Below are 27419 nucleotides of genomic sequence, written 5' to 3' on the forward strand. Positions count from 1 at the left end.
TGCACCCGTGACTGCATGGTGCGAACGCAATGCAGGCATAGTGTAGCGCCATGCTAATAGCATGGCACGATGCATTCACATGTTTGCAGCATGATCGGCAAAGATGCAAGAGGACAATTGATTCAGGCAATTTATAAATGGAAAGATGCCATGCATGCAAACCGACATAGACATAATATACAACACAGGGAAATAAATAGAGACCTGGGATCTGGAGCTTTAGCACAGTGTGACTGTGTTGCTGGTAGTGAAGAGGTCATAGGTTAAGGCCCTTATGGGCTCTATAGCAACATTTTGAAGGCATTCCCATCCTAATGCTTCAAGTGTGACTCCTATCGCTACAGTGTTTGTTCAATGTATGCACCAAAGTAGAGCCCTAGTTTACATTAGGGTATAGTAGGTATTGGCCGCCGGTTCAAATCCCGACAGCGGCAGCCCAGCAAGGGTGAAGATCCCGATCATCCCTAAGGTAAGTATTGCTAACCTTATTCTACCCCTAACCCTATCCCTCCCTTATATGTGCCTAACCCTAACCTCCCTCCAAGTGCCTAACCCTAACACCCCTCTAAATGCCTAAACCTAACCCCCCATCCCTGCTGCCTAAACCTAAATCCCCCAGGGGGTGCCTAACCCTAACCTCCCCCTGGGGGTGCCTAACCCTAACCCCTCTTTCCCTAGCCTGAATCTAACTCTCCCAGGGATTGCCTAGACCTAAGTCCCCCTGGGAGCCCTAAACCTAAACCTACCCCCCAGAAGCTGTCCGCGCCCGGCACACCTTCGTTCATTATGCCGGACATTGGTCTTCCGGCATATGGTTAATGACATTAGTACCATGCCAGGATTAGAGAGTCTGGAAGCCGGCGTACGGCATTTAGACCGTCAGCCTCCAGACTACATCTCCTCATATTAATCCTGCTAACAGTGTCCTAGTCCCCTTAATGCCCCACAGTAGTTCCTTAGTTCACATTTTGCCCCATAGTAGTGCCCTCAGGGCCTGATTCAGACCTGCTTGCGAAAGCTATGCGCTCACAAGTGGGTCGATGGTGGCCCAGTGCGCATGCGCACGACAGAGCCGGATCCATTGTGCACATGCGCAAGACCCGGATAGCAACGGCCAATCCGTCGCTCCGGGTCTCGTACCAAAGGGAGCGTGCTGTCGATGTTGAGTGACAGCACACCCCCTTTGGTGGGTGGGCCGGGGGCGTGGCTGCCCAAACAGAGGCGTTCCTATGTGAACGCCTCTGTTTGGGGGCGGCCCCACTTACATCACAAGTGATGTCAGTGGGAGAGATTTCGGCTCTGTGAGAGCCGAAATCTCTCTGGGGCTTGTGGCAACGAGACCCTACCACAAGGGTCTTGTCGTAAGCCCGATGGTCTTGACCATCGCGACCATCTTCCTGGCCACTCATTATAGCTGTGGGAGGTCACCCACAGCTATGTGAGCGGCCAGGAGGCCGCTCTAAAAAACAAGAAGGCCAGATCTGATTCAAAGCGAGCGCTCTGTCAGATCGTCCGGCTCTGAATCAGAGCCTCAGTTCACATAATACTGCATTGTAGTTCCACAGTATACTACACACTTCTTTCCGTGTTTGTCCTCACTGACTGGTGAAGACATGAACTCAGGGAATGCTGGGATTACAGTCTCTCTAAAATGTATTAAGAATTTGGGGGGCCTGAGGCCAGGACCGTAGCTAGGGTAGTGCTGCCGGTGCCATCGCACAGGGCACCACAGGTCAGGGGGCGCTGTTTGGGCCTGTCAAATTTCTATTTATTATCATTCTCACTTGTAGTTTCCTCTTATTTCATCCCCAGCATCTCCTGGCCTCCTCTATCTCTTCCCTGGCCCTTCCCCATGAGGCCAGTCCACTTTTTTGGGTGCATTATGTCCCTTTGAAAAATGAGGGGGTGCCAAAGTGTTTTCTGGCACAGGGCACCAAAAATTCTAGTTACAGCTCTGCCTGAGGCACTTAACACACCCTATGGTCAGAAATAAGGAGCAACAAATCCCCACTATTAAACCCCACATCACCAGTGGTACATACACCCAGCATGTAATGTACAGTATGTTATAATGGTATTGCAGAGAAATGACAGAATGTATATTATGCTATTGGCACAGCAGGAAGTGATTAAAATAAAATCCTTTTGTAACCAGCGGAATCTGCAAGCTTTCAGTATATATAATTATCAGTAAATCTAGAATTCCCCAGTATAGTATAAAGTCCATTTGTGGCAATAAATAAGGCAGCCTATGGAGATAGGAACGACGTTGCAATCCTGGTGATTATAATGCATATAAATAGCAAGTGATATTGGATACTAATGCAGTCACTGCAGTGATCCCCTACAAGGCTGCTCTGTGATAATATAATGCATGCAGCCACCTGGAAATGTATTGAGTTGCCCACCGGTGGTTTCATAACCCAAAGCTTCTGTGTACAAATACACAGCATTGGTCACAGATTATACGATGTTAGCAGTTCTGAGTGAGTCTATGGTTACACAGAATGGCCGCAGGAACTGAGGCACCTGAGCCATATCTCCTGAATACGGGATTCAGATGTAGGAAGATAGATGCCATGAAAACATTTTCACTTTCCCATGAGGTGACTTGTGAGATTCCTGTACCATAGCTGTAACTGGCTGATAGTTCCTATTGTCAAAAAAGGGCAGAAGACGCAGCAGCTTGTACCGGCCTGATATGGCTTGTGACCATGCAGTGTCTGGCTACAGCTGAGTTTTGACAAGGTCATACAGGTTCAATCCATTGTCATGCTGGAGGCAGAACACCTGTTTGACCTCACCATCACACACTGCATTGTGACTTATCTGACCATGGAAGAACCTAGGCCTGCATGGCCTACGTGGCACCATTATAGGCTGCTCAGCCTGTTCTGTTTCTGCCTCCTGGGTCATTTCAGTCAAGAGATGGAATCCTAAAGAGCCCTTAGAATTGCTCAGCACAGCAACAAACCTGCTTTTACCGTTTTTAACTCAGTCACATTGCTGCAGGCAGGGCCGCCATCAGGGGGGACTGCTGGGTCTAGAGTCCCAGGGCCAGGCAAGGAGGCGGCCTGCCTGCATGCCCAAAGATGGACCTACCAGTGAAGCAGCAGGTGCCCCTTGGGAACAATGGGCCCATCAATATTCAGCACATAGTGGATAATTATCACTGCATAATCAATCCGCACTGCAGTGTCAGGCAGCCATCACTATTAGGGACTGTAGCTGCCTTGCTGTACATCCTGGTGGCAGGTGGCTGACCCCTCTCCTGGGCCAGCCATCTTACATGGAGCACTCAGAGCAGCCAGATCAGCCTACTTAGTTACCTACTTTTGTTAAAGCATGTCAGGGAGAGTGTGAAAGCAGCACCTATGAGCGCATCGGTAAAGTGGGCATGTACTGCTACATCTGAGAGGTGTGTCATACATGTGATGGGCATGTAATGCTACATCTGAGAGGCATGTCATACATGTGATGGGCATGTACTGCTACATCTGAGAGGCATGTCATACATGTGATGGGTGTGTACAGCTACATCTGAGAGGCATGTCATACATGTCATAGGCGTGTACTGCTACATCTGAGAGGCGTGTCATACATGTGATGGGCATGTACTGCTACATCTGAGAGGCGTGTCATACATGTGATGGGCGTGTACTGCTACATCTGAGAGGTGTGTCATACATGTGATGGGCGTGTACTGCTACATCTGAGAGATGTGTCATACATGTGATGGGCATGTAATGCTACATCTGAGAGGCATGTCATACATGTGATGGGCATGTACTGCTACATCTGAGAGGCATGTCATACATGTGATGGGCATCTACTGCTACATCTGAGAGGCGTGTCATACATGTGATGGGCATGTAATGCTACATCTGAGAGGCATGTCATACATATGATGGGCGTGTACTGCTACATCTGAGAGGTGTGTCATACATGTGATGGGTGTGTACTGCTACATCTGAGAGGCGTGTCATACATGTGATGGGCATGTACTGCTATATCTCAGAGGCGTGTCATACATGTGATGAACGTGTACTGCTACATCTGAGAGGTGTCATACATGTGATGGGCATGTACTGCTATAGCTCAGAGGCGTGTCAAACATGTGATAAGCATGTACTGCTACATCTGATAGGTGTGTCATACATGTGATAAGCGTGTACTGCTACATCTGAGGGGCGTGTCAAACAATTGACTTGAATCCAAATGTAAATGAGCCCCAAAGCAGTTAGTAAGATTTACTTGTTGATGAAAACACACTGATACTTTTCAGAAAATACATGTAGCCATAGGGATCATTGTGCCTTATAACCAATGCAGGGAAATTATAATAATGATCATATTTGAATGTATATATCTCAGTTTTAATTTACATATAACAGTTTCATAATGGGGGTAAGGTACAATCAGGGAGATTGCTAGGCTCTTCAAGGAGTCAGGGAGATTACTACTATTTCAGAGAGTCTCCCTGATAATCAGGCAGAGTTGGCAGGTATGGCACATGCCTTGTAGCACACTCCTGTCTCCAGGAACACAGACTCCTCCCCAGGTGGCAACAGGCAGAAGTGTGGGCCCCAAACAGAGAGAGAAATGTGGGGGGCTTACGGCTTCCTAGTACATTAAAGTTTTTATTTTTTTTATTGAGGCAAGGCATGCATGACATCATTATGTGATACACGCCAAACCACTGACAGAGGATCCGGATGCAGTGCAAAGAAAAGCAGCCAGAAGACACAGGAGAAGGTAAATGTCTGTGGTCTGTAGGGTACAGAAGGGATGTTGTTGGGGGAGACACTGCAGGGTTGGAGCTGCAGAAACAGGGCTGCCTATTTTGACAGTCCTGGGCCCCACAAAATCTGGTGGCAGCGCTGGCAGCAGGTGGCTTGGGCTCCTTTTATTTGCATAATTCATGCAAGAGACCTTCCCACAATGAAACGCGCCACAGATTTGTTCATATATTTCTTCCATCTAAAGTGATGTTATTTTTCTGTGGGTTTTATCAGTTTTAACAACACAATCATTAGTAAATCCAGAATTTCTATTGCTGTCTATGAAAAGGATTTGATGTTTGGTCTGATGGTCTAATGCCATTTTTTGCTATCAAAAGTCAGAGGGATGAAGAAGTGAAGTAGAGCCCCTGCATGTGAGCTAAGTACTTTTTTTATTTTCGGTCACTAAATGCTGACAATAATAGAGTGTCCTTTTGTTTGCTTAAAAAGGGACAAGCTGTATGGTGACCCTTATTTGATCTCCCACAATACTGAACCACTGCTACTGAGCTAAGTAGCCTCAAAACACATTATATATATATATATATATATATATATATATATATATATCTATATCTCCTCCACAGACCGGCACTCCTATGAAACACTTAGGTTACTTGCCTGGGTGTCCTCCCCCTGGTAATGCAAACGCAATCCGTATATACTCCGTGGTGAAATGGGTGGCACTCACAGGACTTCCAAACATCAGTTTAAATCACAAACAGGTCGTTTACTAGCCGACGTTTCAATCTCCTAGCTTGGACATTTTCCTCAGGGACCAACATGATACATTCCATTGCAAAAAAGTGGCACTCACAGGCAGAAACAACAAATCAATCCAGTGCTTAACTGTATCAACGTTTAAGGGTCAATACCCGTCATGTGTCCTGATGACGGGGATTGACCCCAAAATGTTGATACATCTTAGCCACACCTGTCATCGGCGTAGGTGCACAGGGGTGCTGTGCTGCTGTCTGTCAAGGGGCTGCTGCCTCTTTCAGGAGTTTACCCCAGTGTTGCTATAAGTGGATCTTCATCACAGAAGGGGACCAGGAAGAAGACTACTTTTAGTAGTTCAGGAAGTTCAACTAAACAATTTACTGTCACACAACCCTTTGTATTGGCAAACAAGTATGACAGCAAACACCCAGCTGCACAGTGGTTTACTAACGCCATAACAGCTATGCTGGTATTAGATGTAAGTCCAGTGTCTGTCATTACTGCAGTGGGTTTTACCCAGTTAAAGAGGTCCTGTGTCCCCAAAACAATGTGCCTTCAAGATTCCACTTCTTTAGAATAGCAAATCCCAATTGGTACAAGGACATTAAAAAAAAGCTTATTATTGTCTTCCAAATTGCCATTGTGCCCACTGTCCACTTAACTACAGATATGTGGACAAGTGGGACAGGGCAAACTAAAGATTACATGACTGTGACAGGCCACTGGGTAGTTGTATTGCCTCCAACAGTGCAAACAGCAGCAGCTAACAAATTCCAGCTCATTAAGAGGCAGGCTACTCTGTGTATCACCGGATTCACTAAGAGGCATATCACTAAGAACCTCTTAGAGAAACTCAGGGAAATCATTGCAAAATGGCTTACCCTCTCTTGGACTTTCCTCGGGATTTGTGATTTCTGACAATGCCAGCAACATTGTATGAGCATTACATGTGGATGAAATACACATCCAATGTTTTCCTCACATAATTAATCTGGTGGTGCAACATATTTTTCTAAATGACAGGGGCATGCAGGAGATGCTCTCGGTGGCCCGAAAGATTTTTGGAAATTTTCGACATTCAGCAACTGCATGTCAAAGATTGCAGCACCAGCAAGAACTGTTGAATTTGCCCTGCCATCAGCTGAAGCAAGAGGTAGTAACTAGGTAGAATTCTACCCTCTATATGCTTCAGTGGATGGAGGAGCAGAAAAAGGCCATCCAAGGTTACGCTACAGCCTATGACATAGGGACAGGAGCGTGAATGCACCTTAGTCAAGCACAGTGGACAATAATTTCCATGTTGAGCAAGGTTCTCAAACCTTTTGAACTTGCCACATGTGAAGTTAGTTCAGACACTGCCAGCTTGAGTCAGCTCATTCCCCTAATCAGTCTTTTGCAAAAGCAGCTGGAGAAACTGAAGGAGGAGCTGAAACAGAGTGATTCTGCTAAGTATGTGTGTCTTGTAGATTAAGCCCTTCATTTGCTTTGACAGGATCCAATGATTGTTAGTCTCTAGAAATCAGATCACTATATTTTGGCGACCATACTTGATCCTAGGTTTAAGTCATACATTGTGTCTTTCTTTCTGATGGACATAAATATGAAAAGCGGGTGGTGTGAATATTGTCAGCTCAAGTGGAAAGTGACATGGCAGCATCTCCTCCTACAGTTTCTACAGCTGCCAGGAAAAAACAAAATTTTCCTAAGAGACCCACTGTTGGTGGTGATGCAGATCAGTCAGCAAAATCTAATGACATCTGGTTGGGTCAGAAAGAACTGCCTACAATGAGTGATATGTCTACCATGACTTTGTCTGATATGGTCACCATTCAAAGAATGGTAGATGATTGTTTTAGGAATAGCATCTAAATAGGCATGTCAAACAGTCCATTTCACTACAGGGAGGAAAAAGAAGCAATTTGGAGTCCATTAAACAAACTGGCTTTGCTGTACTTAAGTTGCCCACCCTCAAGTGTGTACTCTGAAAGTTTTCAGTGCAGCCAGGTACCTTGTCAGTGTCAAAATGTGGAAAAGATGATGTTCATCAAAATGAATTACAACTTCCACGAGGAAGACCTTTACCAGAACTTAAGTCCAAAAAATACAGAAGCATCTGACTCTGTAATGGTGGATTCCAGCGAGGGCAAATTCATATTGTGTGAAGAAGAGGAGGATGCACACACTGATGGGGATGACGATGACGACATCTAATCTAATGTATTGTAAAGCCAGTTTGTGTATGGGATCATTGCCACCAAGGTCCAGTGCACATTGGCAGCTTGTTTTGTGGGGGTCCAAACAAACCAATAATTTCAGCCACAATGGGCAGTCCCTGTCACTGAAGTGATTGGTTTGTTTAACTGTGAATGTCCTGTTTCATATATACACAAAATAACGGTGGGTTGGAGGGCCCAAGAACAATTCCATCTTGCACCTTTTTCCTTTCCATTATGTGTTGGTTGGGGCATTGCTACCTGACATTTTAATGTTATAGTTTATGAATGTCCAGAAATTGTAAAGGCCACAGACAGCATCTCCTGCATGCCCCTTTCATTTTTTTTAAAGAAAACTCTGAACCAATTGCTGCTTGTGTCAACCTGATGACACAAGTCACACAACAGTGACATTCAGCCAAGGGTTCTCAGCCCTTAAGGCTGCTACATGGCCCAAAGGCCGCATCCTGCTACACGGCCCACAGGCCAGTTTTTGTCACTCCTCACAAGCCTTCAAGGCTGTAATGGCCACAAGTTGCCAAGAGTTCCAGGGCTCAAGGCTGTTGAAGGACTAATCATAGCTCAGTATTCCACTACTACTCAGCCCAAAGGCTGCATCAACAATTAACTATCAACTATCAATTCTTCAGCCAGGGGCTGGACCAATTATCAATTCTTCAGCCAGGGGCTGCACCAATAATCAATTTTTCAGCCAGGCGCTGCACCAATTATCAATATTAACTATTTTTACTTCAGCCAGTGGCTGCACAAATTATCAATATAAACTCTTCTTACTTCAGCCAGTGTCTGTTCCAACTATCAATTCTTCAGCCAGGGGCTGCACCAATTATGAAGTATCAACTCTTCTTACTTCAGCCAGTGGCTGCACCAACTATCAAATATCAATTATTCAATCCTCAAGGAGTAAACCAACCATCATCTTTGCACAGTCCTCAAATCTATTTATCAATCAGTTTTGAGCCAGCTAGCTGGATGCAACCTTTTGGCCCTTAACTAGATAAAAATAAATCAATATTGTGAGCTTGTCAAAATTGACTGGAAACAAATTAAAATAAATGTTATTGAGGTTAATAATACTGTAGGAACAAAAAAAGGCCCATTTTATGTGATTTTAGCTGTTTTTATGATTTTTTAAGAAAAAAATCAAGATCCAGAACCAACACTGAAAAACAAAACACAGAGGTGAGGTTTTGGCAAAACCAATCCAGATCCAAAACCAGGGGAGATACAGATCCAAAACCAAAACCAAAACACGGGGGTCAGTGCACATTTCTAACATAAATGATCTGTGCTCATACTCTCTGGCTGGCATAGACATGACATCAGGGAATTCTGGGAGTAGCATCACGGTCTCTCTAAAATTAGTTAAGACTTTGAGGGGCCAAGGGCATTTCACATTCCCAATTATTGTACATTAAGAGCAAAGTATCAACAAATCCAATCAACATAAATAACACTACTAACTCCCTCCTTCCCACTATTAACACACAAATAATCAATAATACATACATCTGGCATATAATAAATATCAACGGCATTGCGGAGAATATGTAAATGAATGTAGATAGTAGCAGAAGCATTGGCACAGCAGGAAACAATTAAAATAAAATCCTTTTACAATCATCAGAATCTGTAATAATTAGCAATGCAGCTGTTCCCCAGCGGCCTAGGGAGGTGCAAAGATCTTTTAATCCTGATGGTTTTAAAACACATAAATAGTAACGTTAAGTGGTTCAGTCCAAAAGTAGGGGCTACGAGGATTTCCAAGTCCTGGCTCTGGTCTAGTCACCAAGTTCAGCTACCATATAAGGAAAAATGTCTTCCAGGCGTTAGATCACATGGTTTGGATTGCACATAAAAGTCCCTCCCTCGTGATCAGGTGCCATTTTACATAGGAAAGCAGAGGGAGAGGGTCTGGGACTGAGGCGGGAGCTGCGTGCTTGTTGAAAAGGGACAGGGCGATCCAGGCAATCTAATTGTCAGTGTGTTTGTTTCATTTGTTAAACACACTGACTGCACACTGCAAACAAACAAGCTACTGTATGTGTGTGGTGTTTCATAGCGTTGTGTGCTGTTGGATACAAGCATTAGATCTGTATCCAATATCTGGCATCTGGTTTTAGACAGTTAATTGAGGTCCTGTGTCCCCTCCACCAAATTTGAACTTGATTCCATTTTACCAGAGCAGCAAATCCTCTCCTGTACCTGGACTTTAAAAAAATTGTATTCTTGTACTAGAAAATGCCATTTTACCAAGTATCCATTTAACCACTGATATGTGGACAAGCTGTAGCGACTAAACAAAAGATTACATGACTGTGACATCTCACAGGATGAGTGTATCACCTTCAGCAGCAACAGCATCTAACACACAGGCAGGCTAATCTCTGTATCACCAGCTTCACTAAGAGGCATACTGGTGGCAACCTGTTAGAAAAACTCAGGGATGTGATGGCAAAATGGTTTACCCAGCTAGGACTCTCCTCAGGATTTGTTTAATGCAACACATTTGACATTGAGAAATACACATACAGTAAATTGAGTTTCTCAATAGCACAAGCAAAAATTATCCAATATCAATGTCTAATAGGATTACATTACATTTGGAGGCAGATAACCAGTAAGTAATCTGTAAGCTCCTACTCCTAAACTTTTGGAACTTCTATTATCCTGTTTTAGGGACTCAGGACCTGATTCAGACCCACTTGCTAGAAGCGTTTGCACACAGCAGTCAGCTGTTATAGTATGCAAATCCCGCGATCGCACGGCAAGACATTAGTATGCCCACTATGTCTTAGCGTGCGATCACGGGCTGTAATTAAGACACCCACCAGCCAGTGATAAGACGCCCACTTTCCCTTCATTACACATGTCATCTCCAGGAAGTGTATGCAACAATCAGTATCATCAAGAACCATCGAACCCATACTCAGCACTTGTGGTTGACCATGCCCTACCGCAAGCACTGCGATCGCTGCAGTGTGTAACACAGCCAGGTGATGTGTACTATGATGCTGCGTCTTTATTATGCATGCCCCAGAAACAGCGTTATGACTCTCAGGCACGCCTGCGTTCACACCACCACACCCCCTTTTTCATTGACCTTCCTCTGTTACCGCACACAAATGGCTCGTCCTGTCACTCAATCTAGTGAGCCATCTATGATCAACGTACGATCACTTCCCGATCACAGTGACTGGTTCGCGCACGCACACTGCCTCTTTTACGCATTCGAGCAGATAGCGAAAATCCACCAGCTGCATGCGAACGCAGCCTAGCGAGTGGGTCTGAATTAGGCCCCCAGTGTGATCGGACTGCCCAATGTTAACACATCAAGTTGTGGATATAAGGAATTTTTGAATTATCTTAGCAACATTATTCATTGAGCAAGCAATTGCTATATACTCAGCCTACAGTCACTTTCAGTTATTGGTACTCTGCTTTACATATAAGGTGGTTTTATGTCTCTATGTAATCTTTGCTCCTGCACCTTCAGGAAATAAGGAAACACGATAACATAACTGCAATGATTATTAAACATTTATTACCAAGGAGGTTTATTATTCACATACAAAGTAACTTCAAGAAGGTAATTACATTATCACTTTACTTGCAGAATCAGAGAAGATAGAAGTCAACAAAAGCACACATGGATATAGACCAATATAAACAAATTATCAATGATTTCAATTTTGACCAATGTAGGAGAGGTAATCAGGGTTTTAACATAATTCTCATCCAGCTGTTTGGTCTTTTAGGAAATGGTAAATCCTCATTCATCAACACCTGTAAGTACGTCTGGGAGGATGGAGAATTCAAGAACTGGGCAAAGGCGAGGGGTTCTGATGGTGGAGCTACAGCTGAGAGAATACCATATAAGCTTACAGAGAACATCACTCTAGTTGATAATCTTGGATATAGCAAACTAGATTCCTACGAGACTGGAGAGATCTTTGCTCAGCTCGGTAAGAAATTAATGTAATTTTTCTGTCAGCGATTTTATGGAAATAAACACATAATTTTATTTCCATCATTAGCTTTAAAGAATTTAATACAGTTACCTAAATATAAATTATATCATGATAAAATTATACTAATCTCAGCGCTCAACCAATAAGACGTTTCTGTTAAGCTAAAGGTAGTTCGGAAAATAGTTCTGCTATGATTCTGGTGTCCCAGTGGCAGCTATAGTCTTCCCAAATGGATCCTCGTTGTATGGGTCCCAATGATTTATGAAAAACAAAAGGTGAAAGACAAGCGCCTCATAGCGTATTATATTAACCACAAAGTGCACACACCATACGTATTTAGTATGCGTACCACAAAAATGCTCATCCAGTAGCTCATACAAGAAGATCTTTGTTTCTTGAGTCTTTAGAATAGTTCTCTTACTCCCCAAGTATGGATATGTACCGGGTGAAAGAATATATTCACATAGTGTATTACCATAGGTAGTTTATTCACAAACAATAACACATACTAAAAAATGCATAATTACATCAAAGGAGAACAAAAAAGGCTTATCTGAGAAAGTCACTATATCAAGCGACAGAGGTCCCCACTTCCTCAACGCGTTTCGTCACTTATACCAATAAGGTTGGACTTCGTCAGGAGGATAGCATTATCAGAGGGATACCTTACCACCTTATGAACCCATACTAATTATCCCATGTGCCCATAATGGTCTGTAACCGGATTTCCGTTTTCGGGCGCCATTTTGGATATTATTGCGCATGCGCGGGGTTCACCGCACATCGCGAGTGTATACACCAGTGCCCGGTGACAAGCAACTTCTTAAGCACCATTGCGCATGCGCGAGACTCACCGCGCATCACGAGGTTTCAAACAGATATAGAATCGTGGACGCCATATTGACCTCCGTCGCGCATGCGCGGGAGCCAACACGCATCGTGAACACTTCAATGTGAATCAACTAAGCCACAATGAGTTCTATCTAGGAGGCATATACACTCCTATCATACCCGAGCATGTACCCCACTTACAGCTCGCTAAAGACTCATTATACTGCCGATATAACTCTCATTACTAGAGGGAGAGAAACGGCAGCGGCCATTTTGATGTAGTCTATAACAATCAATGTGTTGGCGCCATTTTGTTGGAGTGTCTCTTTGTACTCACATCATATGATATGCATAAGAGACCCAAATTCTATATCCATAGTTACAGATCATCACGAAAACATATCAACACACAATACTATATAAAATACATAAAAAATGTGTATATTAAAATGCTAAAAAAAGGGGTAATATAAAAAAGTTGATATAAACAAGTAATCTAAAAAACCAGCTGCAGATATATAATCAAGAACCTAATAAATATCAGAGTGTAAATAACAATAAAAATACAGAGAGAGGAAGAGTAAAATGCAATCATATTAGAATAATCCCTATAAAAATGGTGCAATCTCATAGGACTCATTCAACCCATATGGTACTAGGGTGTTCAAAGTAAATATCCAAAACATCTCTCTTTGCGATAGTTTTTTCTCTCTATCGCCACCCCTATCAGATAATAGTACTAATTCAATAGCTTTAAATTTCAGCCCTAATGGGTCGGCATTATGTTGTTTAGAAAAGTGCTTAGGTATGGAATGATTGTCAACTCTATTTCTAATGCACCTCACATGCTCTTGTATACGTAATTTGAGGTTCCTTTTGGTTTTTCCCACATATTTGAGTTGACAAGGGCATTCTAATACGTAAATCACCCATGTGGTGGTGCAATTCATTAAATGAGTGATGTTGTATGATATTGTATTATTAAAATTCCATACTTGATGATTCTTATTGTCCGCAAATTTACATATATTACAGTTATTACATTTAAAAAAACCTTTACTTTTCTGAATCCATTACATACTATTGTTAACTTTAGGTTTCAAAGTGCTAGGTGCAAGTTGCTTCTTTATATTCCTGGCTTTCCTAAAAGCTATATTAGGTCTCTCCGGTAGAATACCATTAAGTATTGTATCGGTCTTGAATATAAAAATAATCTAAAAATTTAAAATAGTTATGGTCCTCTGGATGAGGATAAGGATCTTAGTGTGGAACATAAGAATTTGATATGCTCCTTGATGGAATTTATTTTACATCATAACTATTTTAAATTTTTAGATTCTTTTTATATTCAAGTAGAAGGTACAGCTATGGGCACAGTATTTGCACCCAGCTTCGCCAATCTCCACATGGGAAGCTGGGAACGAAAATATATATATGGGGAACATATATTTAAAGACCAATTAATATTATATGCCAGATATATTGACGACATTCTCATTATATGGAATGGGACAGAGCATGAATTCCTAAATTTTATGGACCAATTAAGAGTGAATGAATATAATCTCACATTTACTTATAAATTTAGCAAAGTGGAGATTGAATATCTGGATTTGGTTATTGGAAGTGACACTAATGGAATTGTGAGTCGGAACCATATTAAAGGGGTAGATGCGAATAGTTATGTACATTTCAACAGTGGACACCTCACTAAGTGGAAAACGAACATACCATTTTCCCAGTTCTGTCGGATACGTAGGAATTGCAGTTCCACAGATGTCTACAACAATCAGGTTGATATTTTCTCCGAGAGATTTCGGGAGAAGAAATATCCTGAAGAAGTTATTAATAAAGCTAAGATCAGAGCAAATGAATTAGATAGGAATACCCTTTTGCAGTATAAATCAAAGGATCCTATTGATAATAAGATCATGTTTGTGACCCAATTTAATAGTAAAGAAAAGGATATTAAAAGAATTTTGAATAAACATTGGGACATTCTTAAGACCGATACAATACTTAATGGTATTCTACCGGAGAGACCTAATATAGCTTTTAGGAAAGCCAGGAATATAAAGAAGCAACTTGCACCTAGCACTTTGAAACCTAAAGTTAACAATAGTACGTTATGGATTCAGAAAAGTAAAGTTTTTTTTAAATGTAATACCTGTAATATATGTAAATTTGCGGACAATAAGAATCATCAAGTATGGAATTTTAATAATACAATATCATACAACATCACTCATTTAATGAATTGCACCACCACATGGGTGATTTACGTATTAGAATGCCCTTGTCAACTCAAATATGTGGGAAAAACCAAAAGGAACCTCAAATTACGTATACAAGAGCATGTGAGGGGCATTAGAAATAGAGTTGACAATCATTCCATACCTAAGCACTTTTCTAAACAACATAATGCCGACCCATTAGGGCTGAAATTTAAAGCTATTGAATTAGTACTATTATCTGATAGGGGTGGCGATAGAGAGAAAAAACTATCGCAAAGAGAGATGTTTTGGATATTTACTTTGAACACTCTAGTACCATATGGGTTGAATGAGTCCTATGAGATTGCACCATTTTTATAGGGATTATTCTAATATGATTGCATTTTACTCTTCCTCTCTCTGTATTTTTATTGTTATTTACACTCTGATATTTATTAGGTTCTTGATTATATATCTGCAGCTGGTTTTTTAGATTACTTGTTTATATCAACTTTTTTATATTACCCCTTTTTTAGCATTTTAATATACACATTTTTTATGTATTTTATATAGTATTGTGTGTTGATATGTTTTCGTGATGATCTGTAACTATGGATATAGAATTTGGGTCTCTTATGCATATCATATGATGTGAGTACAAAGAGACACTCCAATAAAATGGCGCCAACACATTGATTGTTATAGACTACATCAAAATGGCCGCTGCCATTTCTCTCCCTCTAGTAATGAGAGTTATATCGGCAGTATAATGAGTCTTTAGCGAGCTGTAAGTGGGGTACATGCTCGGGTACGATAGGGGTGTATATGCCTCCTAGATAGAACTCATTGTGGCTTAGTTGATTCACATTGAAGTGTTCACGATGCGTGTTGGCTCCCGCGCATGCGCGACGGAGGTCAATATGGCGTCCACGATTCTATATCTGTTTGAAACCTCACGATGCGCGGTGAGTCTCGCGCATGCGCGATGGTGCTTAAGAAGTTGCTTGTCACCGGGCACTGGTGTATACACTCGCGATGTGCGGTGAATCCCGCGCATGCACAATAATATCCAAAATGGCGTCCGAAAACGGAAATCCGGTTACAGACCATTATGGGCACATGGGATAATTAGTATGGGTTCATAAGGTGGTATGGTATCCCTCTGATAATGCTATCCTCCTGATGAAGTCCAACCTTATTGGTATAAGTGACGAAACACGTTGAGGAAGTGGGGACCTCTGTCGCTTGATATAGTGACTTTCTCAGATAAGCCTTTTTTGTTCTCCTTTGATGTAATTATGCATTTTTTAGTATGTGTTATTGTTTGTGAATAAACTACCTATGGTAATACACTATGTGAATATATTCTTTCACCCGGTACATATCCATACTTGGGGAGTAAGAGAACTATTCTAAAGACTCAAGAAACAAAGATCTTCTTGTATGAGCTACTGGATGAGCATTTTTGTGGTACGCATACTAAATACGTATGGTGTGTGCACTTTGTGGTTAATATAAATTATATCATACTAGCAGGGATACCCGGCTAGTACATCTGCAGCCTTATTGGTTACATTGTCCTTTCATATAGCTCCATTCCATTGATTCCGGTAAGGAGCCCACTGTTTGCTAACATGCATGCAGACAGTGGCATAACTACTGTGGGTGCAAGGGATGTGGCTTCTATGGAGCCTGAGCTTCCTCTGTGGTCCATCACTCCCTTTGCTCCCACTCAAACAAACAAGGTGGGCTGCTCCAGTCAGGTCTGTTGAGGGGAGCCCAGTGTGTCAGCAGTGTTGATTTGGTGCTGCCCAACCTGCTGTAATCCAGTGCACCAGCTGGCACACTGGCAGGCTGTCATGGAGAGACAGCACTGTCAGTTGCGAGGCAATCACAACTTGCAGACCAGCAGCCAATCAGCAATGATTAGCTGCAAGTTCATGAGCTCCGGTTGGTTTGAGATTCAAATTGCATCGGTGCTGAATGTCCATGTCTGCCGCTGCCTGCCCATGCATCAGCTGGAGAAACATGGGGTGGTGAGTTGCAGAGGGACATAAAGTGTAAGGGGCATTACTATAGTGTGGAATAATATTTTATATAGGGCACTACTACTATGTGGCTTAATCTGTAAAGGGCATTACTGTGTGGCATAATGTAAAAGGGGCTTAACTACTGCATGTAGTAATGTGTATAAGGTGCACTACTGTGTGGCATAGCCTGAATGGGGTCTGTGAGTCATAACATGAATGGGGGGAAATTTATGGGTTTTTTTTTTTAAATCTGGGGGCCTATTTATGTTCTAGCTATTTGGTCCACAAACTTCTAGTAATGCCATGCAAACACAGAAGTTATGGATTTAATATGAACTTGCATAAGTCATCATGTTTGCTCAGACTGAGGTTAAAAGGATACTTTTGTAGCTTACTCAAAGGTTTTTGACAGACTGACAATTTCAACTGGAGCCAGCCCCAGAACCTGGGTAATTTAAGATTGTCCCCCTTTTTAAGGATTGTGTGACAGTGTGTAGCCCTGACAAAGTTCAAACCTAGGCTTACACCTAAGCCTGGTCAAACTACACCATCATACTAAATTTGCTGGAGCCAGATTCAAAACTCTGGACTCACATAAAGGACAAACATACGGATAGACAGACATGCTATGTCACTTATTTTATAGATTTGTTAAGAATGTAACAGTGTAAGAACATTGTATTTCACTATGATTAAAGGGTTTATTCATCAAAACTATGAGTTAATTAAGTTTTGAACTCGTATTAAGTTCTACCTAAATAACGGAGGCATTCATCATCCCTCCTGTACATCATTTTCTTTTCCGAAAAACTGTCATTGTTACGGAGAAAGTATTTTAGAAGTTAGGTAGCTTACACCTGCTGCTCTCCTCCACTGATAGTCTTCGGAGCCGCACATGAGCCATGGACATCACGTGCATGTGTAGACTGCTGCACGGACACCAGGAGGTAAATTTACTAAGATGTGAGTTCTATTAAGAAGTGATGTTGCCCATAGCAACCAATCATATTGTACTTCTCATTTATCTAGCACCTTCTAGCAGATAGTACCAGGAATCTGATTGGTTGCTACAGGCAACATCACTTCTTAATAGAACTCCCATCTTAGTAAATTCACCCCCAGCTGTCAAGCTGTCACTCACACAGGTGGTAGTTTCTAAATCCATCCAGGTAACGGGGAGCATGGTGCTGGGCACGCTGGCTGCCAGGGTTCAGAGGAGGCTGCACTGAGGACTGGCAAACAGGACATGGAAAGATTCGACACAGCTGGAGGCGGAGGGTGCAGTGAGCATGGAGCTGGGGGGGAGCAAGGAAAGTACGGGGGATCTGAAAAGACTTATGTTACACAAGCTGAAGATACAATGGCAGCTTGTGCAGACTTATTAGTAAAAACAAAAACCCATTTTCTTCAGCGTTTCAGTTTTAGAAAATTCACTTTTCTGTTCTCTCTATTTAAAGAAGAGAAAACTCTGTGAAGTCGACAATTTCACTGAGTATATTTCTACTCTTAGTGATGCAGTCAACATACTGTCGGTCTCAATTGGGAGTAATCAGTTATGTGCTATTTATAGAGATTAGAAATGTTTTTATTCTCCATGCTTAACACTAAGGCGCTCGCTGACAAAAAGGGTCCGGATATTCAAATTTTACGCTCACACTGCGTGGCATAAGGTCTCCCTCTGTGTCTTAGTGAGCTACGGCACTGAGCGCACGCTAGTGTATAAAGATGCCCCCTTTCCCCTCGCAACGTTATCTCCTGGAATTGTAGGATTAATCAGTAACATCGAGAGCCATTGGAGCTGCTCGCAGCCCTTGAGGTAGCCCTACGAACAGTGCTGGCTGACATACATGCAGGTGACGTGTACAATGACGCTACTTTGCTAATTATGCACGCCCTTTAAACAGCATTTTGTTTGCCTGACACGCCTGTGTCTGCAAAACCACTCCCCCGTTTACGAGCACCTTCCCCCGTTACCACCCACAAATGGTACATTCTGTCAATCATACTAGCGAGCTGTCTTTATGCTACGAGCACTCGATTCCCATTGTAGTGAGTGGCTTACGCAGGCACACTGCGACTAATATGCATGCGCAGTTTGCAACAATCACCTGGCAGCGAGCGATCGCGCCTTAGCGACCGGGTCTGAATAAGGTCCTAAGCCCCGTATTCAATTAGATGCAAAAAGCGGAGATCCGCTGAAAAGTATTGTGGATGATGTCATTTCGCCAGTCGGAAACTCTCCTCCGTATTCAATTCCAATTGGTTTTCAGGTACGCGAAAATGCATTGCAATGTAATAGGTGAAAAAGATTCGCCTCTGAATAGCAGGAGGAAAAAAAAGTGCAGCATTTGTGTTTTTGGAGTGCAAAGGTTGGGAAACCACTCAGCACCCTTGGGACATCCCCCCAAAGGATTACTGTCAAAAAATCCCTAATAAAAAAGCAAGGAACCCCCCGAAAAAGTACTTTGAAAAAGGGGGTGAAAAAGTACAAAGTCAGGGTACAAACATAAAACCTATCGAAATAGACTTTTTGGGGGATCTGCAAGTATAGGGGAGGTGTTTTTTTGATTGCAGGTGCTTATTTAAGGTGTGTTTTTTAAAACTTCACTTTAGCAACTTTAAAACATGTTTGCACCCTTTTCTACGTACCCCAAATTTGACAGGACTTCTTATTTTAATTTAAAAAATACTGCTAAATGCTATTTTCCACCACTGTTTTAAAGGTGCTAATTAGAAGCAATTGACACAACTTAAGTACCCCAAATAGCTTTGTTAGGACTATTAGGGGGAATCTCTATTGATCCCCAATGTTAGTGTATCTTTTAGGGGGTGTCAGGATGATTTCCCCAAAACTGACAGCACTTATCACCTGGTTCACATCCGCCGGGTTGTGTATTCGTGTGTTTTGGAATTCAATATGGCGATTCGTGGGGGTGAGCATGAAAAGTTTCTGCGGCCAAAACACGCAAAGTCAGCTACAAAAGCAGGTGAAAATTTTAATTTCACCTACTTTTGTGTAAATTAAGTGCCAGGGCTATTCATTATATAGGAAATATTGAAATTTACAGATACAGCTGTATCCTCAGTGCTGTCTTAACAGCAGTGTGGGCCCTGGGCAAAGCAATGCACTGGGGCCCCTACTCACCCATTCATGGGAAAAAAATGTAAATGGTCAATACAATTAAACCCTCCTGCATGCCCACCAGACCTCCCACACATGTACAGAGACTCTGTCTGACTGGTCTGAAGCCGAAATTGGGACTGAGGTCAGAATACAGTTCACCATCGTCCGGCTTATAAAAATATCGCAAATTTACCAACTGGCCACGGCTGCTGGGGGGCAAGTTGGCGGGCCCCTACAAGCTTCGGGCCCTTGGGCAAGTGCCCAACAAGCCCAATGGAAGAGATGGCCCTGTGTGTCCTGCTACATCTTTGCTCCACACACCATACGCAATGTAGCGGGCAGTGCTATTTTTGCCCTGCCATGCTGCTGCTTTGTGTTCTAAGTCACATCATGCTGCAGTAGGTTGTACCATAATGAACTGAGGCACTGGAAAAGCCAGAGAGTGTAATACAACTTTCTGTCCACCACATGTCACTTTTCTTAAAATGCACTGCACATGTGCCAAATAGCCAACAAAGCTTCTGTAGTGCTGCATGCTGATTGGCTGACATAACTTTTAATTTGTTACACTATACAGTACCACAGCATATTTATCATGAGTCCAGAGCTGCAGGTGACTGTGTAATAAAGGATTAAATCATTTGGTGAGTCCTGTGATTTCTAAGACTACATATCTGTGTTGCTGTGAAGATGCAGACACAGCATTCCATAAAGTTGGAGCAACTCAAGTTCAAAATTCTCAAGGTGCTCTGCCGAACTCATACATTGCTCTGAACTAGCCACCACCTTTCATTTCTATGTTATGCCACACAGCTGCATTAGACTCTGAACCACTATAGACATTGTATTGTACATGTTACTTGGTGGAAAGATGCCTGCTTAACATGACATACACAACAGGTGTGACTGCTGCTATAGCTGGCTTGTGAGTGGGTGAGTGGATAAGGTGAGTGCTTTACAATGCTGGCCCATCCGGTTCAAAGCCTTGAAAGGGATATTGCAAGTTTATAAATCAGTATTTATTTATTTTTTAGCCAATAGTCAATGTCTATTGTGTGACAAAGAAAGTAGGGGGAAGTGTGGAGCACTACATAAAGTTGAGCAGAGAACTTTAAGAGTATTGAACCTGAAATGATCTCTATTATGAAAAACTGCCTGTATGTCTTTACACCATGTAATGACAGTATACTGAACAGTATGGATGGCCCATAACAAGTACAGTATAATGTCTATATCGGTTTAGTCTTGACACAAAGTGATCATTTAAAGCAGCGCCCCTGGCGTAGTGACTATTTACACTGTTGGAACATGATTGGCCAGCCTCTCATGGATCACCGTCAGTATTGTATTCAATACTGTAGTTTTCATCCGCAGAGCATTCACCACCCAGCAGTTAAACTGTGCATTTCATGGCATAGATTCTATAGCAGCATACAGTACGCCACAACAATATGCGGATTTACATGAAGCAGCTATGGGCAAAAATGTAAGACGACACATCTGTGTCTCTTGGTTACCATTCAGCCCCGATGTAGCATGCCATCCCCATACACTAGCATGAGAACCTGAGATTTCATACTGTGCACACAAGTGTTCTCATAATTATGGGTGCAACCTGGCAGAGGGTGGCTATTTACATATAGGCTAAGTGTTCTGTGAGCAATGTTGTGAATATATAGATGGAATTGTGGGCTAAGCTTATACAGAGATCTGTCTGATTGCAGATGGATCTCTATCACCGGCTGTAGTGTTGGTATAAATTTCTTTTTATCCATATTCCAGGTAATTTGCTTCCTCTGGGAAACATTGTTAAATGGAGCAGAGTATTTGACCTTGTTAATAGAATTGTGGAGGCGGAAAAAGAAATAAAGACTTCAGATTTTATTGTCCCAGTGTTTGTGCACAGGTAAGGGGATAGTAAGGGGATAACATGTTCTGTACATCTCCCCACATTATATAATATATTTATTAGGGCTGTATATCAGAAAATTGTAATTAAGGAAATGCAGTAATAATCTCACAGAATATTTTTAGTTTAGAAAATAAGTTAAAGAATTTAATTTGTGCTCCAGTCTTCTGACAGACATGATGCGCTCCCAACAGGGATCTGCCAATCTAAGAGGCTCACCAAGTTTTATGCTTCTGAAATTGTAAAGTTCTGCTGATAAGATAAAGCAGAGGGTTTCATGCCAGCATAGAGCCTTGGCATTCTGGGAATGAGACTGGGCATGCACTGACTGACAGTGGCTCCACTACCATGATCCTACTATTAGATTGAAGCTTCAGCAGTAATACTATTATTTAGAGATGAGCAGTTTGATTCTATTCAGTTACATTTGGATCTAAATAAAACGGCATCATATTGGCTATCCAGCTCTCACGTGTTTAGATAACCAATAAGATAAATCTGAAATTGCACTAATTTGGTGAATAAACATAGTAGAACCAAACCGCCTGTCTCTACTATACTGTATTTGCATAGTTGGGTGTCATGAGTCAGCATTTGGTGCCATATTAATATATGCTCTCCTGCTTAGTGGACTGCCCAAAATATGCCTTTGTGTACTGGACCCTGCTTTCTCTTGATGACAAAGCTCTGCCTGTGCACCTGGTCTTGGCTTGTCTCATTTTTTCACTACTTTGCCTGTGACCCTGATTTCGGATTCCCTGACGGTGCTCCAGTCTGCTAATTCTGTACCTAGCTATTGTTTCACTCCTATTCCATCATCTCCATGGGGCAGCTAGAGGGCTATGCTTCTTCACCCTGCCAGTCCAAACCCTGTTCTGTCTGCATCCAATCCTACAAGAAACATTATATTCGGTAAGCCTATGGCAAATCAAATGGAGCTAACACCCAACATCAGCTTATGTCTATTATTTAGCTTGATGGTGAGCTCCATCTTGTCATGCATTTCACGTTGACTTACCCATACTTTGGCCTCATCTACATGCCACCTACAACACCTATCCTGGTCCCCTTGGCACAGTGCAAATTGCTGTTGAGTCACCAGAGCAAAAAAAACACATCGCAGAAAAACAATAAAAAGTGCAAATCACTGGGATTAAAAGCAGCAACTTGCTTTACGTCTAGTTCTGAATGAGTCCATCAGGGTTTAGGTATCATCAAAGCCTCGATACTCTATGTAGCAGCTTTAGTTTGCCTGCTGGTAGAACCAGCCCTAAATATAATTTATGTTTAATCAATTGAAAAACAAAAAGCATTAGTACTAGGAAACTAGAGTCATGTGGATATTTTTGTTGTGGATTTAAAGAGAAGTTAAACACAATCAATGAGTTTATTTTTCTAAATGCAAAAACAAAATGTACCGTAGCGTGTCGGCTCCTGGAGATTAAAATTAAAATGATCACTAATGCAATCACATTACTTTTACACCGGGATGGGCTTCTATTGGAGCCTCTATACCTGGATGTGATCAATGATATTTATTGGTGCTACTAACAATCTTACAGCCATGAATAGCATTGATAAAAAAACACATATTCAGTCAAATACACAATAATTAAGTAATGGGTTCCTCTGTCCCTACAGTATATCTGAAAATGAATATTTGCGATTTCAGTAGTACATTTGGCTTATGGTAAAATCAGTGACAACACATTAGGAAGAATGATTAAATTCATAGAAACACCAATTACCTAAGTACAATGCATTTTTTCAAATCAATCAGTACAGACAGTATGCTGGCCATGTTACTTTATGTAGAAACATACCAGTTCAATGACTATTTTCCAGTAATAAACAGAACAACAATCATAAGAGTAGCTATTTAATATACTGTATTGCACATTCTAGAATTTTTCAACAAAGTTCTCAAGAAGGACTTTACTTAAAGATTGTATTACAATGAAATTATTTTATCAGATCATCCAGAAAAATCTTGTTCTGTCACAAGAGGCAAATAGAAGAAATATGCGATAAAATGTTCTACCTCTAGGAATTAGGGGAAGGTTCAGGCACAAAAATTACCACAGTTACAGTTATGCCATTTTTGTAAAGTGTAAAGTTTCGAACTATTGTCCCTAACTTGCAGAAGGCTATTACTAGTACAAAATACAGTAAGGTGCAATTCAAAAGTTAAAGGGACAGTAATAATGGCACATGATTATATTTTGAAGTAAATAGCAAAAGTAACAGGTATTTAAAATATTTCAAAAATAATAATCGTCCAATTTTAATTGAATACGGCCCACAATATTATTCTCTGTAAAGTACTATATATGCTCTGGTAACCTCATTCATAGTGTAATCCAATCAATAATTTAAGTTTAATTTGTCTTTCTTCTCATTTCTCTTGTGTAGTGTAAAGAGATTAGCTGCACCTCAAGAAATAGATGAGCTAAGAGATTTGATAAACACTGCCAAGAAGCTGACAGGTAAATCTGTAATGTCTGATACTATAAGGTAAAAACAGTTGTTTAAATTAGAAAAACAAATTCAACATTTTATCCTCCAGAAATCCCAACTGACCTATCTGAATAAAATCTGAATAAAATCCTATTCTGGCTCCATGTTGTCAGCTGAACTATTGCACAAACACCTACTCATCTATCCCATGTATTTATTAGTACCAATATGCCTGTATGTTCTGTGTGTTCTACATACTTCCATGTGTTTTATATGTTTAGCGTGCTCTATGGGGCTATTTATTAGTTGGGAGTAAGGCACAAAAGCAAGTAACTGTGCATATTGGTAAAACCATGTTGCACTGCAGAAAGTGTTAAAGAATGTTCAGACAAAGAGTTATATTTGGGAGAGGCATGTACCATACAAACTCAAACATAAATTGCAGTGCAACAAGCTGGAGTTGATAATCGGGAGACCAGCCTCGTGCTCACTATGGGGCGTATTCAATTGGAGGCGAGAATAGCAAAAATCACGCACCCGTGGTTTTTCCTGCAGTTGCTGGATTTTTGCTATTCAATCAGGAGCTTTTTTTTTGATTTTTTGAGTGCCGGGTTTTTATTTGCGCACCTCCAGAGCACGGCTAATTTTTCTTAAAATGCACAGTTTTAGGAAAAATGGTTGGGACATGGTCAATGACCCTGGTGGCACCCCCCAATGACTAATTAAGCAATTAGTCAGTAATACTCGCCTTCCAAAGTGCTGTCTTCTGCATCCAGCATTGGGACCCTGTCTCCTGCAGCAGTGGTGAGTATGTCAGTGTGTGTGAGAGTTTATGAGTGTATGTGTGTGTGTCCCCAGTGTAAGTATGCACCCCTGTAATGGGCATCCCAGCAGCTCTTGTGAGTCCATGCAGCCCCTGGATCCTAAATGCAGCCCCCGGCACTCCCAGCTGCCCCCTCCCCAGATAGAAAATAGAGAGCAGGCCACCATGAGCTGCAGAGCTGAAAACCCTGAAACCACGTTTTTAAAATTGGATACTGAGGGTATCAAGAGCATGCATACTCACGGTAGTCCAAAATTGGGCATGAGGGGTGCAAGGTTTTATCCTAGCTACACCTCATGCTCAATTTAATATGCCCCTATCTGTGGTTGAATTTTCAGGCTGCAGATCTATAGCAAGAGAATTCTCAAGGCCTGAATTAGCTTGGATCGCAGTTGATAGTAGGCATGCAGACAGCAAATTGTTATGTACTGTGCATGTTTATGCATCTTAGTGCATGTGCATGAACCAGCCACTGTGATTGGGACTGCAGTGACTACACAGACCCATCACAGAGTTATTGACAGGAACTACCATTTGTGAGTGGTGATGGGTGGTGACCAGCGAAAAGCAGGCATGCCATGGCGTTTGAACGCCATTGCAGTGGAGCGCACAAATTATCCACTGAGCTGCCCTATGCAGCCTGAGGCGTGATAGCGTGCGCTGAAGTTTTCAATTTCTGAGTAAGGTCAGATCTTGTGCAAGTGTGCATTGGGCTCCGATTGTACTCGATCTTACCGATGGTTTTGCGGTCTTGCTAAGCATTCTGGATATGTGTATGGTAAAGTTGGCATCCTTATGTAGTGCTGCGGTGACATAGCAATCAAAATGAATAATCATACTTTTGCAGTGGAACTGTATGCATATTAGAAATTTACATTAGCAATTGTGTTCCTTGCTGAATCAGGCCCTCAGTCTCTAGTCATACAAATATTGAGACTGCACAACATTTTCTACAAACAGATACTATGATGGAAGCAGCACAGACTAATTTCATAGTCCACTGTATAAGGTTCATATCAGACAAATAGGCACCTTTTTAGGCACCTTTTAATGACAAAACACAGGACAGCCATGGGAACTAGCTTTGCCCCTACTTATGCAAATTTGTTTATGAGCAGAAAGGAGTACCTCAGCATTTTGCCCAAATATGACTTTGGGGCAAGCCTATCTCTATGGTGTAGGTATATAGATGATGTTGTTTTCATTTGGAAGGGGATATAACAAAACTTTTGGAATTTCTTGACTACATCAATCGCAACAGCAATAACTTACTCTTCATGACAGAACATAGCAAAAACGTAGCTGATTTCCTTGACATCACCTTCCACATTGATAAGAACAAGATACAGTATATACCAAAACATACTATAAACAAGTTGTTGTGAATTGTTGCATTCTGTCAAACAGTCAATTAAAAAAAATTAAGAAACTGTACACATCTTTCAAACTATGAATCACAAGGACAATTAATTCCTTCCTAAGTTATATGATGCGAAAGAATTAGAAAATGCATTCCAGAAAATAGAAGCACACTGCTATATAATAAAGAGAAAAAATAGGGATACGACAAACAGATACAAGACAGATACATAGCATAGTATAGCAGATATAGCAGAAGGCTCCATAAAGATTCTCATGATACAATGGCATGTTCTACTAGAGGATGAGTTATTGGCAGACATAATTTCACCCAAACCACAGGTCAGTTTTAGAAAAGCCCCAGGTCTCTGAAAACAATTAGTGGTTAACCATATGAAGAAGAGAGAGGGCACACTGCTGACCCTCACTGGTACCATGTTTAAAAAATGGTTTTACTACTGCAGCACATGCAGCCATTGTAAAATAAATCAGACAACAACAAAGAATATCTAACATTTCACATCAGCAAATATTAAAGGGAAGTTAAAATACAAGAACACACATGGAATAGCACAGGGGTAGTATACTTGATAGAATCTTCCTTTAGACTTCAATATGTACTTTAGGCAGGACAATAAGAAAACTGAAAACAAGAACATCAGAACACGTAAGAAACATAAAGAAGGGCCTGGAATCACACAGTATATCCAAACATTTTAAGAAACATCACAGTATGAACCAAAAAGGTCTGAAATTCTAGGCATTAAACTGATGAAGAAAAACTGAGGGGAAAGAATTTTTTATGACAATTAAACAAAAAAGGAGCTTAAGTAGATGTTCACATTAAAGACATTAACACCACGTGTGCTAAATTTTGACAATGAAATCAAGTCAGTCATCACCACTTAAATCACCACATGTAACAGAACTAAGCTTACCCAATAGAATTATACACAATCCCAGTATG

The 27419-nt window shown here is 41.5% G+C and overlaps 1 pseudogene; it reads left to right on the plus strand.

The window, feature by feature from the left end:
• The first annotated feature begins 11384 nt into the window (after nt 1-11384).
• Nucleotides 11385-27419, plus strand: part of LOC148481843 (uncharacterized) — a 31096-nt pseudogene continuing 15061 nt past the window's right edge.

The sequence above is a fragment of the Taudactylus pleione genome, unplaced genomic scaffold (assembly GCF_031769625.1).
Source record: "Taudactylus pleione unplaced genomic scaffold, aTauple2 ptg000559l, whole genome shotgun sequence".
Classification (NCBI taxonomy): domain Eukaryota; kingdom Metazoa; phylum Chordata; class Amphibia; order Anura; family Myobatrachidae; genus Taudactylus; species Taudactylus pleione.